This window comes from Haliotis rubra, unplaced genomic scaffold, assembly GCF_003918875.1.
Source record: "Haliotis rubra isolate DU_JTF1 unplaced genomic scaffold, ASM391887v1 Scf1298, whole genome shotgun sequence".
NCBI classification, from domain to species: domain Eukaryota; kingdom Metazoa; phylum Mollusca; class Gastropoda; order Lepetellida; family Haliotidae; genus Haliotis; species Haliotis rubra.
In genome coordinates, this window is record NW_025765223.1 from 131,370 (window position 1) to 145,158 (window position 13,789).

Genomic DNA, 13,789 nt, shown 5'->3' on the forward strand with positions numbered 1-13,789 from the left:
CGCCACAAGCCTGTCCACTTCCTCTATGTACCTTTGAGCATAACGTTTCGTCTGTATGGAGAAGCAAACAACGTGACAAGTCACTAAACAAAATACGGCTCCGTCGCTGTTGTGGCCATACTCTGTGTCCTCTACACCATTCGCCTAGCCGATGACAATGATGATCTGGTCGTCTCGAGCGAATACCAACCACGCGTTGACGGTTCTTGCATGATAAGTATGTTGATATAAGGGAAGCACTGTAATTTCTGTCATACTTTCATCATTCTGTGATTGGTTTTATACCAAAGGGGTTTCCAAATGTGTCAGGGCTTTTTTTCGGAAAGACTCTTGCTTTGCTCATCCATACCTTACACAGATGGTTTTGAACTTGAAGATTTGGAATTACTGAATCATAGAGCCAGTGGGATGACTTGTCAACTTATGTAAAGTTTGCTGAAATTAATTGATGTTTCGAAGTCGAAATCATATACCACAATATGTAGTATGTTCATTGCGAAATGTAGCATTTCTGGATTTTAGTGCTTTTTCATTCCTTCATATGCAAAACGAAAGCAACGAAGGAATAAAAATAATAAGTGTCATCACTCTAGTATGTCGGCAAACAGAAATGTGTAAATTGTACCAAAATTATATGTCACAATTGCATAATCTATCTACCCACTGTTCGAAGAAGTGCCAACAATGTGGTATATTTTACGCCGTATGTAGAGGAAGGCCAACCTACCAGATGTTTCACTTTTGCAAACATGAAGAAGAGTCTTTGCCATATACAGACGTATTGTAATGCAACTTTAACATGAATTTGAACCTGAGACAGGGTGTGTTCAACTGGTCAGGATACATATCCCTAACTGGTATTCAGGCTGCAAGACATCTATGCAAGACGCCCCCAACCTGGCAACGGAGGTGTGTCTCAGAGAACAGTTCCACGACATCTATGCAAGACGCCCCCATACCTTGCAACAGAGGTGTGTTTCAGAGAACAGTTTCACGACATCTATGCAAGACAACCCCATACCTAGCAACAGAAGTGTGTCCCAGAGAACAGTTTCACGACATCTATGCAAGACAACCCCATACCTAGCAACAGAGGTCTGTCTCAGAGAACGGTTCCACGACATCTATGTAAGACAACCCCATACCTGGCAACAGAGGTGTGTCTCAGAGAACAGTTCCACGGCGTCTATGTAAGACAACCCCATACCTGGCAACAGAGGTGTGTCTCAGAGAACGGTTCCACGGCGTCTGTGCAAAACGCCCGACTTGACGGCCAGTTCTGACGATAAAACATCAACGTCGACCGACGTCTCCAGTGGAGTAGACAAGAATGGAGATGGAGAGGAGAAGAGTTCTCTTCACAGATGAGTCATCTTTCTGTCTTCTCCGTACTGACGGCAGGTAACTTGTCATCGCGCGCAAAGGTAAACGTTATGTCGGCCATAGTTTCTGAAGGGATCGGTTTGGAGATGGGGCCGATATGGGGTGGAATAACAGCTGCAGCATGGGTGCCAGTGATGGTGTGAGGTACCAATGACAAGCTGGGATGAAATGAAACAACGCGCACGATAGACGCACACTCTCCTGAACGCTTAAACTTGCTTGTGAACCCCTCTTGTGTTGTGGCTCGGTTGCATACATCAGGCGCACATATCGTATGGACTGATAATCGTTTTGAAGCATTCCTGGCAGTAAACGTTTACCACTGTTCCTGTTTGTTTACCACTGTGTTGTTTGTTTACCACTGTGTTGTTTGTTTACCACTGTGTGTTTGTTTACCACTGTGTTGTAAGCCACAATAATTTCATTCCGACCGAGGGCTACCCAATGTGTCCATGGATACTGCACATCTATCTGTAAAGACAAAAACAACGCCTTTTATACCACTTATTGATGTCCTGCGTAATTCACTGCACAGAATATATTGTGCATTTGTGCCTTTTTTGTCCTGTAGCTAATTTAAGACATTTTAGATGACCCCTTTCTATACAAATTCTCATATATAGACACCACTGCGTCAAAGCTACATGGAGTAGTTGACCAGTTATACAGGTTACAGTTACAACGGGTAGGAAGACGGTAGGCTTTACTTCTGCTGTGCTCTCTAGCCTCGTGTCACGTGTCTCATATCGCATAGTCTCCACACAAAACAGCTTTTAGTTGTAATCAGATATCACGCTTGACTCCCCACAGATTACGATCACCTTCTCCGGGATATGTGAGTGCACTTGTGTGTGATGGACGTTTGTTGTCTCGGAGCCAGTCACTCAGGGCAGAGCAGCCATTATCCCTCTCATTAGTCGCCTCCACGTCACGTGACGTATTAGTATACCACTGACTGCATGAGTCTATATCAGATTATTCATTGCGACGGCGGAAGTCACAGCCCACCAGACGTCTTGAAGAATAAACAACATTCACTTGTCATTTATATTGATTCCCGACACAGGTATGTAAATTTGATTTGATATGAAATGAAGAATTTCACAGTGTAATAAAACAAGAGACATACCACTGCATTTGTATTAGTTTATACAGTCTTGGATTCACAAGCCTGTTTTGTTACAGTTTATGGCACACCCGACAGTAATACCTACCTGTATGTTCAGCACTGTCATCCGAGGCTAACAAACCACTACATACAGTAATACCTACCTGTATGTTCAGCACTGTCATCCGAGGCTAACAAACCACTACATACAGTAATACCTACCTGTATGTTCAGCACTGTCTTCCACGGCTAACAAACCACTATATACAGTAATACCTACCTGTATGTTCAGCACTGTCATCCACGGCTAACAAACCACTATATACAGTAATACCTACCTGTATGTTCAGCACTGTCATCCACGGCTAACAAACCACTATATACAGTAATACCTACCTGTATGTTCAGCACTGTCATCCACGGCTAACAAACCACTATATACAGTAATACCTACCTGTATGTTCAGCACTGTCATCCACGGCTAACAAACCACTATATACAGTAATACCTACCTGTATGTTCAGCACTGTCATCCACGGCTAACAAACCACTATATACAGTAATACCTACCTGTATGTTCAGCACTGTCATCCACGGCTAACAAACCACTATATACAGTAATACCTACCTGTATGTTCAGCACTGTCATCCACGGCTAACAAACCACTATATACAGTAATACCTACCTGCATGTTCAGCACTGTCATCCACGGCTAACAAACCACAAAATACAGTAATACCTACCTGTATGTTCAGCACTGTCATCCACGGCTAACAAACCACTATACACGATCAAACACCCTAACACCTCAGATCACACACATTAAGAAGTTTTATGCGTTTAAATATATTGCGTTATAAGTTCAATCTACAAACCTTTACATGTACTATAAAATCAGGCAAGCTTACATGAATACGACTACATGATGCATTCAAACACGTTCACATGATGGATCCAAACACGTTCACATGATGCATCCATCACGTTCACATGATGCATCCAAACACGTTCACGTGATGGATCCAACCAGGTTCACATGATACATGCAACGAGGTTCACATGATGCATCGAAACACGTTCACATGATGCATTCAGACACGTTCACATGATGCATTCAAACACGTTCACATAATGCATTCAAACACGTTCACGTGATGGATCCAACCAGGTTCACATGATGCATTCAAACATGTTCTCATGATGCATCCCACCACGTTAACATGATGCATCCAAGCACGTTGACATTATGCTTCGAAACACGTTCACATGATGCATTCGAACACGTTCACATAATGCATTCAAACACGTTCTCATGATGCATACAAGCAAGTTCACGTGATGCATACAACCATGTTCACATGATGCATCCAACCGCGTTCACATGATGCATTCAAACAGGTTCACATGATGCATCGAAACACGTTCACATGATGCATTCAAACACGTTCACATGATGCATTCAAACACGTTCACATGATGCATTCAAACACGTTATCATGATGCATCCAACCATGTTCACATGATGCATCCAACCACGTTCACATGATGCATCCAAGCACGTTGACATTATGCTTCGAAACACGTTCACATGATGCATTCAAACACGTTCTCATGATGCATTCAACCATGTTCACATGATGCTTTCAAACCACGTTCACATGATGCATTCAACCATGTTCACATGATGCATCAAACCACGTTTACATGATGCATTCAAACATGTTCACATGATGAATCAAACACGTTCACGTAATCCATGCAAACACGTTCACATGATCCATCCAACCACGTTTACATGATGCATTCAAACACGTTCACATGATGAATCAAACACGTTCACATGATGCATTCAACCATGTTCACATGATGCTTTCAAACACGTTCACATGATGCATTCAACCATGTTCACATGATGCTTTCAAACACGTTCTCATGATGCATTCAACCATGTTCACATGATGCTTTCAAACACGTTCTCATGATGCATTCAACCATGTTCACATGATGCTTTCAAACACGTTCTCATGATGCATTCAACCATGTTCACATGATGCTTTCAAACACGTTCACATGATGCATTCAACCATGTTCACATGATGCATCAAACCACGTTCACATGATGCATTCAACCATGTTCACATGATGCATCAAACCACGTTTACATGATGCATTCAAACACGTTCACATGATGAATCAAACACGTTCACGTAATCCATGCAAACACGTTCACATGATCCATCCAACCACGTTTACATGATGCATTCAAACACGTTCACATGATGGATCAAACACGTTCACATGATGAATCCAACGAGGTTAACATGATGAATCAAACACGTTGACATTATGCATTCAAACACGTTCACATAATGCATCCAAGCACGTTGACATTATGCTTCGAAACACGTTCACATGATGCATCCAACCAGGTTCACATGATGCATTCAAACACGTTCACATTATGCTTCGAAACACGTTCACATGATGCATGCAACCACGTTGACATGATGCATTCAAACACGTTCACATGATGAATCCAAACACGTTCACATGATCCATGCAAACAGGTTCACATGATGCATCCAAACACGTTCACATGATGCATTCAACCACGTTCACATGATGCATTCAAACACGTTCACATGATGCATTCAACCACGTTCACATGATGCATTCAAACACGTTCACATGATGCATTCAACCACGTTCACATGATGCATTCAAACACGTTCACATGATGCATTCAACCACGTTCACATGATGCATTCAAACACATTCACATGATGCATTCAAACACGTTTACATGATGCATCCAAACGCTTACATGATCCATGCAACCACGTTCACATGATGCATGCAACCATGTTCACATGATGCATTCAACCACGTTCACATGATGCATTCAAACACGTTTACATGCCATACACAACCAAACACGTTTACATGTTGTACACAACCAAACACGTTCACATGATGCCTACAACCACGTTTACATGATGCATTCAAACACGTTTACATGTTATACACAACCAAACACGTTTACATGCCATACACAACCAAACACGTTTACATGCCATACACAACCAAACACGTTTACATGTTATACACAACCAAACACGTTTACATGCCATACACAACCAAACACGTTTACATGTTATACACAACCAAACACGTTTACATGTTATACACAACCAAACACGTTCACATGTTATACACAACCAAACACGTTTACATGTTATACACAACCAAACACGTTTACATGCCATACACAACCAACCACGTTCACATGTTATACGTGACAAACACTTTCACATGTTATATACAATCAACAACTGTCACTAGTTATATACCATCAACCACATTTACATGTTATATACAAGACCCTTTACATGTTATAATCAACCTAGCATTTTATCTGTTATATATAAAAAACAACGTCCATGTCATTCAAAACTATGTGTAACTACATTTACATGTTAAATGCAACAACCGCGTTCAATCTTGTTTACATGGTCGTCCACTTTTATGCCATGCCCGACCATGCACGCTGGCCTGCTGTATAACATCGACAACGTTTACTTATTGCATTTTATCAACAACGTTTCCTTGTGACACACCATCAACAATGTTAACGTAAGCTGTATACTGTCGACCACGACATGCTGTATATGCTTCTGTGGTCAGATGTTGTACACGTCCACGTTTTCATAGTATACACGTCCATGCTGTAAACGTCATTGTTGCATCCTATATACGTCCATGTTATATGTCATACGTTCATCTTATATGTCATACGTCCATGTTACATGTCATACGTCCATGTTATATGTCATACGTCCATGTTATATGTCATACGTCCATGTTATATGTCATACGTTCAGGTTATATGTCATGCGTCCATGTTATATGCCATACGTTCATGTTATATGTCATACGTTCATGTTATATGTCATACATCCATGTTATATGTCATACGTTCATGTTATATGTCATACATCCATGTTATATGTCAAATCCATGTTATATGTCATACATCCATGTTATATGTCATACATCCATGTTATATGTCATACGTCCATGTTACATGTCATACGTCCATGTTACATATCATACGTCCATGTTACATGTCATACGTCCATGTTACATGTCATACGTTCATGTTACATGTCATACGTTCATGTTACATGTCATACGTCCATGTTATATGTCATACGTCCATGTTATATGTCATACGTTCATGTTATATGTCATACATCCATGTTATATGTCATACGTTCATGTTATATGTCATACATCCATGTTATATGTCATATCCATGTTATATGTCATACATCCATGTTATATGTCATACATCCATGTTATATGTCATACGTCCATGTTACATGTCATACGTTCATGTTACATGTCATACGTTCATGTACGTCCATGTTACATGTCATACGTCCATGTTACATGTCATACGTCAATGTTACATGTCATACGTTCATGTTACATGTCATACGTTTATGTACGTCCATGTTACATGTCATACGTCCATGTTACATGTCATACGTCCATGTTATATGTCATACTTCCATGTTAAATGTCATACGTTCATGTTATATGTCATACATCCATGTTATATGTCATACATCCATGTTATATGTCATACGTTCATGTTATATGTCATACATCCATGTTATATGTCATATCCATGTTATATGTCATACATCCATGTTATATGTCATACGTCCATGTTACATGTCATACGTTCATGTTACATGTCATACGTTCATGTTACATGTCATACGTTCCTGTACGTCCATGTTATATGTCATACGTCCATGTTACATGTCATACGTCCATGTTACATGTCATAAGTTCATGTTACATGTCATACGTTCATGTACGTCCATGTTACATGTCATACGTTCATGTTACATGTCATACGTTCATGTACGTCCATGTTACATGTCATACGTTCATGTTACATGTCATACGTTCATGTTACATGTCATACGTTCATGTTATATGTCATACATCCATGTTATATGTCATACGTCCATGTTATATGTCATACATGCATGTTATATGTCATACGTCCATGTTATATGTCATACGTCCATGTTATATGTCATACGTCCATGTTACATGTCATACGTCCATGTTACATGTCATACGTCCATGTTTCATGTCATACGTCCATGTTACATGTCATACGTCCATGTTATATGTCATACGTCCATGTTACATGTCATACGTTCATGTACGTCCATGTTACATGTCATACGTCCATGTTACATGTCATACGTCCATGTTTCATGTCAAACGTCCATGTTACATGTCATACGTCCAAGTTACATGTCATACGTCCATGTTACATGTCATACGTTCATGTACGTCCATGTTATATGTCATACGTCTATGTTACATGTCATACGTCAATGTTATATGTCATACGTCCGTATTATATATATATATACATATATGTCTTACGTCCATGTAACGTGACATACACGTCTATTTGAAGAGACATACACGTCCATTTTAAATGCTATATACGTCCATGGTACATGCTCTATACATCCATGTTTAGCTGCCCTATACGTCCATACTTACATGCTATGTACGTCCATGTTTGTATTTGGGGTCGGGTGTGGGTTTGCGGAGTACAAACAATCAATCACTCATGACATACACGTCCATGTTACATGCTATATACGTCCATGTTACATGCATGCTATATATACGTCAATGATCACATGCAGTATACGTCCGTGATACATGCTATATACGTCCATGTTACATGCTATATACGTCCATGTTACATGCTATATACGTCCATGTTACATGCTATATACGTCCATGATCACATGCTATATACGTCCATGATACATGATATATACGTCCATGTTACATGCTATATACGTCCATGTTACATGCTATATACGTCCATGTTACATGCTATATACGTCCATGTTACATGCTATATACGTCCATGATCACATGCTATATACGTCCATGATACATGATATATACGTCCATGTTACATGCTATATACGTCCATGTTACATGCTATATACGTCCATGATCACATGCAGTATACGTCCATGATACATAATGATATACATGCGTCCATGTTACATGCTATATACGTCCATGTTACATGCTATATACGTCCATGTTACATGTTACATGCTATATACGTCCATGTTACATGCTATATACGTCCATGATCACATGCAGTATACGTCCATGATACATGATATATACGTCCATGTTACATGCTATATACGTCCATGTTACATGCTATATACGTCCATGTTACATGCTATATACGTCCATGTTACATGCTATATACGTCCATGATCACATGCAGTATACGTCCATGATACATGATATATACGTCCATGTTACACGCTATATACGTCCATGTTACATGCTATATACGTCCATGATCACATGCAGTATACGTCCATGATACATGATATATACGTCCATGTTACACGCTATATACGTCCATGTTACATGCTATATACGTCCATGTTACATGCTATATACGTCCATGTTACATGCTATATACGTCCATGTTACATGCTATATACGTCCATGTTACATGCTATATACGTCCATGATCACATGCAGTATACGTCCATGTATACGTCCATGATACATGATCCATATACGTCCATGTTACATGCTATATATGTTCATGTTACATGCTATATACGTCCATGGTACATCCTTTATATGTCCATGTTACATGTTATATACGTCCATGTTTTTGCTAAATACGTCCATGATACATGCTATATACGTCCATGATCACATGCAGTATACGTCCATGATACATGATATATACGTCCATGTTACATGCTATATACGTCCATGGTCACATGCTTTATACGTCCATGTTACATGCTATATACGTCCATGATCACATGCAGTATACGTCCATGATACATGATATATACGTCCATGTTACGCGCTTATATATGTTCATGGTCACATCCTTTATATGTCCATGTTAAATGTTATATACGTCCATGTTTTTGCTAAATACGTCCATGTTACATGCTATATACGTCCATGATCACATGCAGTATACGTCCATGATACATGATATATACGTCTATGTTACATGCTATATGCGTTCATGGTCACATGCTTTATACGTCCATGTTACATGCTATATACGACCGTGTTATTTGGTAAATACGTCCATGATACATGCTATAAACGTCCATGTTACATGCTATATACGTCCGTGTTACATACTATATACGTCCATGTTACATGCTATATACGTCCGTGTTACATGCTATATACGTCCGTGTTACATGCTATATACGTCCGTGTTACATATATACGTCCATGTTACATGCTATATACGTCCGTGTTACATACTATATACGTCCATGATCACATGCTATATACATCAATGATACATGCTATATACGTCCGTGTTACATACTATATACGTCCATGTTACATGCTATATACGTCCATGTTACATGCTATATACGTCCGTGTTACATACTATAAACGTCCATGTTACATGCTATATACGTCCGTGTTACATACTATAAACGTCCATGTTACATGCTATATACGTCCATGGTCACATGCTATATACGCCCATGTTACATGCTATATACATCAATGATACATACTATATACGTCCATGTTACATGCTATATACATCAATGATACATACTATATACGTCCATGTTACATGCTATATACGTCCATGGTCACATGCTATATACGTCCGTGTTACATGCTATATACGTCCATGTTACATGCTATATACATCAATGATACATGCTATATACGTCCATGTTACATGCCATATACGTCCATGGTCACATGCAGTATACGTCCATGTTACATGCTATATATGTTCATGGTCACATCCTTTATATGTCCATGTTACATGTTATATACGTCCATGTTTTTGCTAAATACGTCCATGATACATGCTATATACGTCCATGATCACATGCAGTATACGTCCATGATACATGATATATACGTCCATGTTACATGCTATATGCGTTCATGGTCACATGCTTTATACGTCCATGTTACGACCGTGTTGTTTGGTAAATACGTCCATGATGCATGCTATATACGTCCGTGTGACATACTATATACGTCTATGTAACATGCTATATACGTCCATGTCGCATTCTATAAACGTCCATGTTACATGCTATATCCGCCATGGTCACATGCTATATACGTCCATGATACATGCTATATACGCCCATGTTACATGCTATATACATCAATGATACATGCTATATACGTACATGTTATTTGCTAAATACGTCCAGGATACATGCTATATACGTCCATGTTATTTGCTAAATACGTCCATGATACATGATATATACGTCCGTGTTGCATGCTATATACGTCCATGTTGCATGCTATATACGTCCATGATCACATGCAGTGTACGTCCATGATACATGATACATTCGTCAATGTTCCATGCTATATACGTTCATGGTCACATGCTTTATACGTCCATATTACATGCTATATACGTACATGTTATTTGCTAAATACGTCCAGGATACATGCTATATACGTCCATGTTATTTGCTAAATACGTCCATGATACATGATATATACGTCCGTGTTGCATGCTATATACGTCCATGTTGCATGCTATATACGTCCATGATCACATGCAGTGTACGTCCATGATACATGATACATTCGTCAATGTTCCATGCTATATACGTTCATGGTCACATGCTTTATACGTCCATATTACATGCTATATACGTCCATGTTATTTGTTAAATACGTCCATGATACATGCTATATACGTCCTTGATAATGCTATATACGCCTGTGTTACATGTTATATATATCAATGATACATGTTATATACGTCCGTGTTGCATGCTATATACGTCCATGTTGCATGCTATATACGTCTATGGTCACATGCTATATACGTCCTTGTTACATGCTATAGAACTCCATGTCGCATGCTATAAACGTTCATGTTACATGATATATACGCCCATTTTACATACAATATGAGTCCATGTTACATACCATACATGTCCATGATACATGCGATGTACGTCCATAGTCACACGCTGTATACGTCCATGAACACACACTGTATACGTCCATGTAACTTGCTATATTCATCCATGTAACATGTTGTATACGTTCATGTAACATGTTGTATACGTCCACGTGCTTTATACGTCTATGGTTACATGCCATAGACGTCCATGTAACTTGCTGTTTCCGCCCATGTTACATTCTGTATACAACCATGTAACATGCTGTTTACGTCCATGTTACATGCTATATACCTCCATGTTATCACACTTACCACATCTAAGTGTCATCACAACCTTTACTTCAGATCACATTAAGCCGTACTGAGACAACGTGTCATCAGCACCTTTACTTCCGATCACATTAAGCCGTACTGAGACAAAGTGTCATCAGCACCTTTACTTCCGATCACATTAAGCTGTACTGACACAACGTGAAATCACAACTTTTACTTCCGATCACATTAAGCTGTACTGAGACAAAGTGTCATCAGCACCTTTACTTCCGATCACATTAAGCTGTACTGAGACAAAGTGTCATCAGCACCTTTATTTCCGATCACATTAAGCTGTACTGACACAACGTGTCATCACAACCTTTACTTCCCATCACATTAAGCTGTACTGAGACAAAGTATCATCAGCACCTTTACTTCCGATCACATTAAGCTGTACTGACACAACGTGAAATCACAACCTTTACTTCAGATCACATTAAGCTGTACTGAGACAAAGTGTCATCAGCACCTTTACTTCCTATCACATTAAGCTGTACTGAGACAAAGTGTCATCAGCACCTTTACTTCCTATCACATTAAGCTGTACTGAGACAAAGTGTCATCAGCACCTTTACTTCAGATCACATTAAGCCGTACTGAGACAAAGTGTCATCAGCACCTTTACTTCCTATCACATTAAGCTGTACTGAAACAACGTGAAATCACAACCTTTACTTCCGATCACATTAAGCCGTACTGAGACAAAGTGTCATCAGCACCTTTATTTCAGATCACATTAAGCCGTACTGACACAACGTGAAAACACAACCTTTACTTCAGATCACATTAAGCTGTACTGAGACAAAGTGTCATCAGCACCTTTACTTCCTATCACATTAAGCCGTACTGAGACAAAGTGTCATCAGCACCTTTACTTCCGATCACATTAAGCTGTACTGACACAACGTGAAAACACAACCTTTACTTCCGATCACATTAAGCTGTACTGAGACAAAGTGTCATCAGCACCTTTACTTCCTATCACATTAAGCTGTACTGAGACAAAGTGTCATCAGCACCTTTACTTCCTATCACATTAAGCTGTACTGAGACAAAGTGTCATCAGCACCTTTACTTCCGATCACATTAAGCTGTACTGAAACAACGTGAAAACACAAACTGTGTCACTACCTGTACCACCACTTGTACCAAAAATGTACCAACATATGTCACTACCTGTACCATCACAGGTACCATATATGAACCAACATGTGTCACTACCCGTACCATCACAGGTACCATAAATGAACCAACATGTGTCACTACTCGTATCACCACTTGTACCAAACATGTACCAACACGCGTCACTACCTGTACCATCAAAGGTACCATAAATGTACCAGCATGTGTCACTACCTGTACCATCACAGGTACCATAAATGTACCAGCACGTGTCACTACCTGCACCCCAACTTGTACCACAAATGTACCAACATGTACTACCTCTACCACCACTTGTACCCAAAATTTACAGCATGTGTTACTACCTGTACCAACACTTGTACCAAACATGTACCAACACGTCTCAATACCTGTACCATCAAAGGTACCATAAATGTACCGGCACGTGTCAATACCTGCACCACCACTTGTGACCACAAGTGTACCAACCTGTGGCACTAAATGTACCACCACTTGTACCAAAAATGTACCAACATGTGTCACTATATGTACCATCACAGGTACCATGAATGTACCAACATTCGTTACTACCTCTACCACCACTTGTACCATATATGTACCAACATGTGTCACTGCTTGTACCATCACAGGTACCATAATGTACCAACTTGTGTCACTACCTGTACCATCACAGGTACCAGAAATGTACCAGCACGTGTCACTAACTGCTCCACGACTTGAACCACAAATGTACCAACATGTGTCGATACCTGCTCCACCACTTGAACCACAAATGCACCAGCACGTGTCGATACCTGCACCACCA

General features: G+C 39.6%; 1 long non-coding RNA gene across 1 annotated transcript in view; it reads left to right on the forward strand.

Annotated features, from left to right (window-relative positions):
• The first annotated feature begins 2,068 nt into the window (after window positions 1–2,068).
• The window catches only part of LOC124267047, a 45,807-nt gene continuing 34,086 nt past the window's right edge, over window positions 2,069–13,789 (forward strand). Inside the window, exon 1 of the long non-coding RNA XR_006895930.1 lies at window positions 2,069–2,449. This is a non-coding gene — a long non-coding RNA (uncharacterized LOC124267047). The remainder of the gene's footprint in view (window positions 2,450–13,789) is intronic.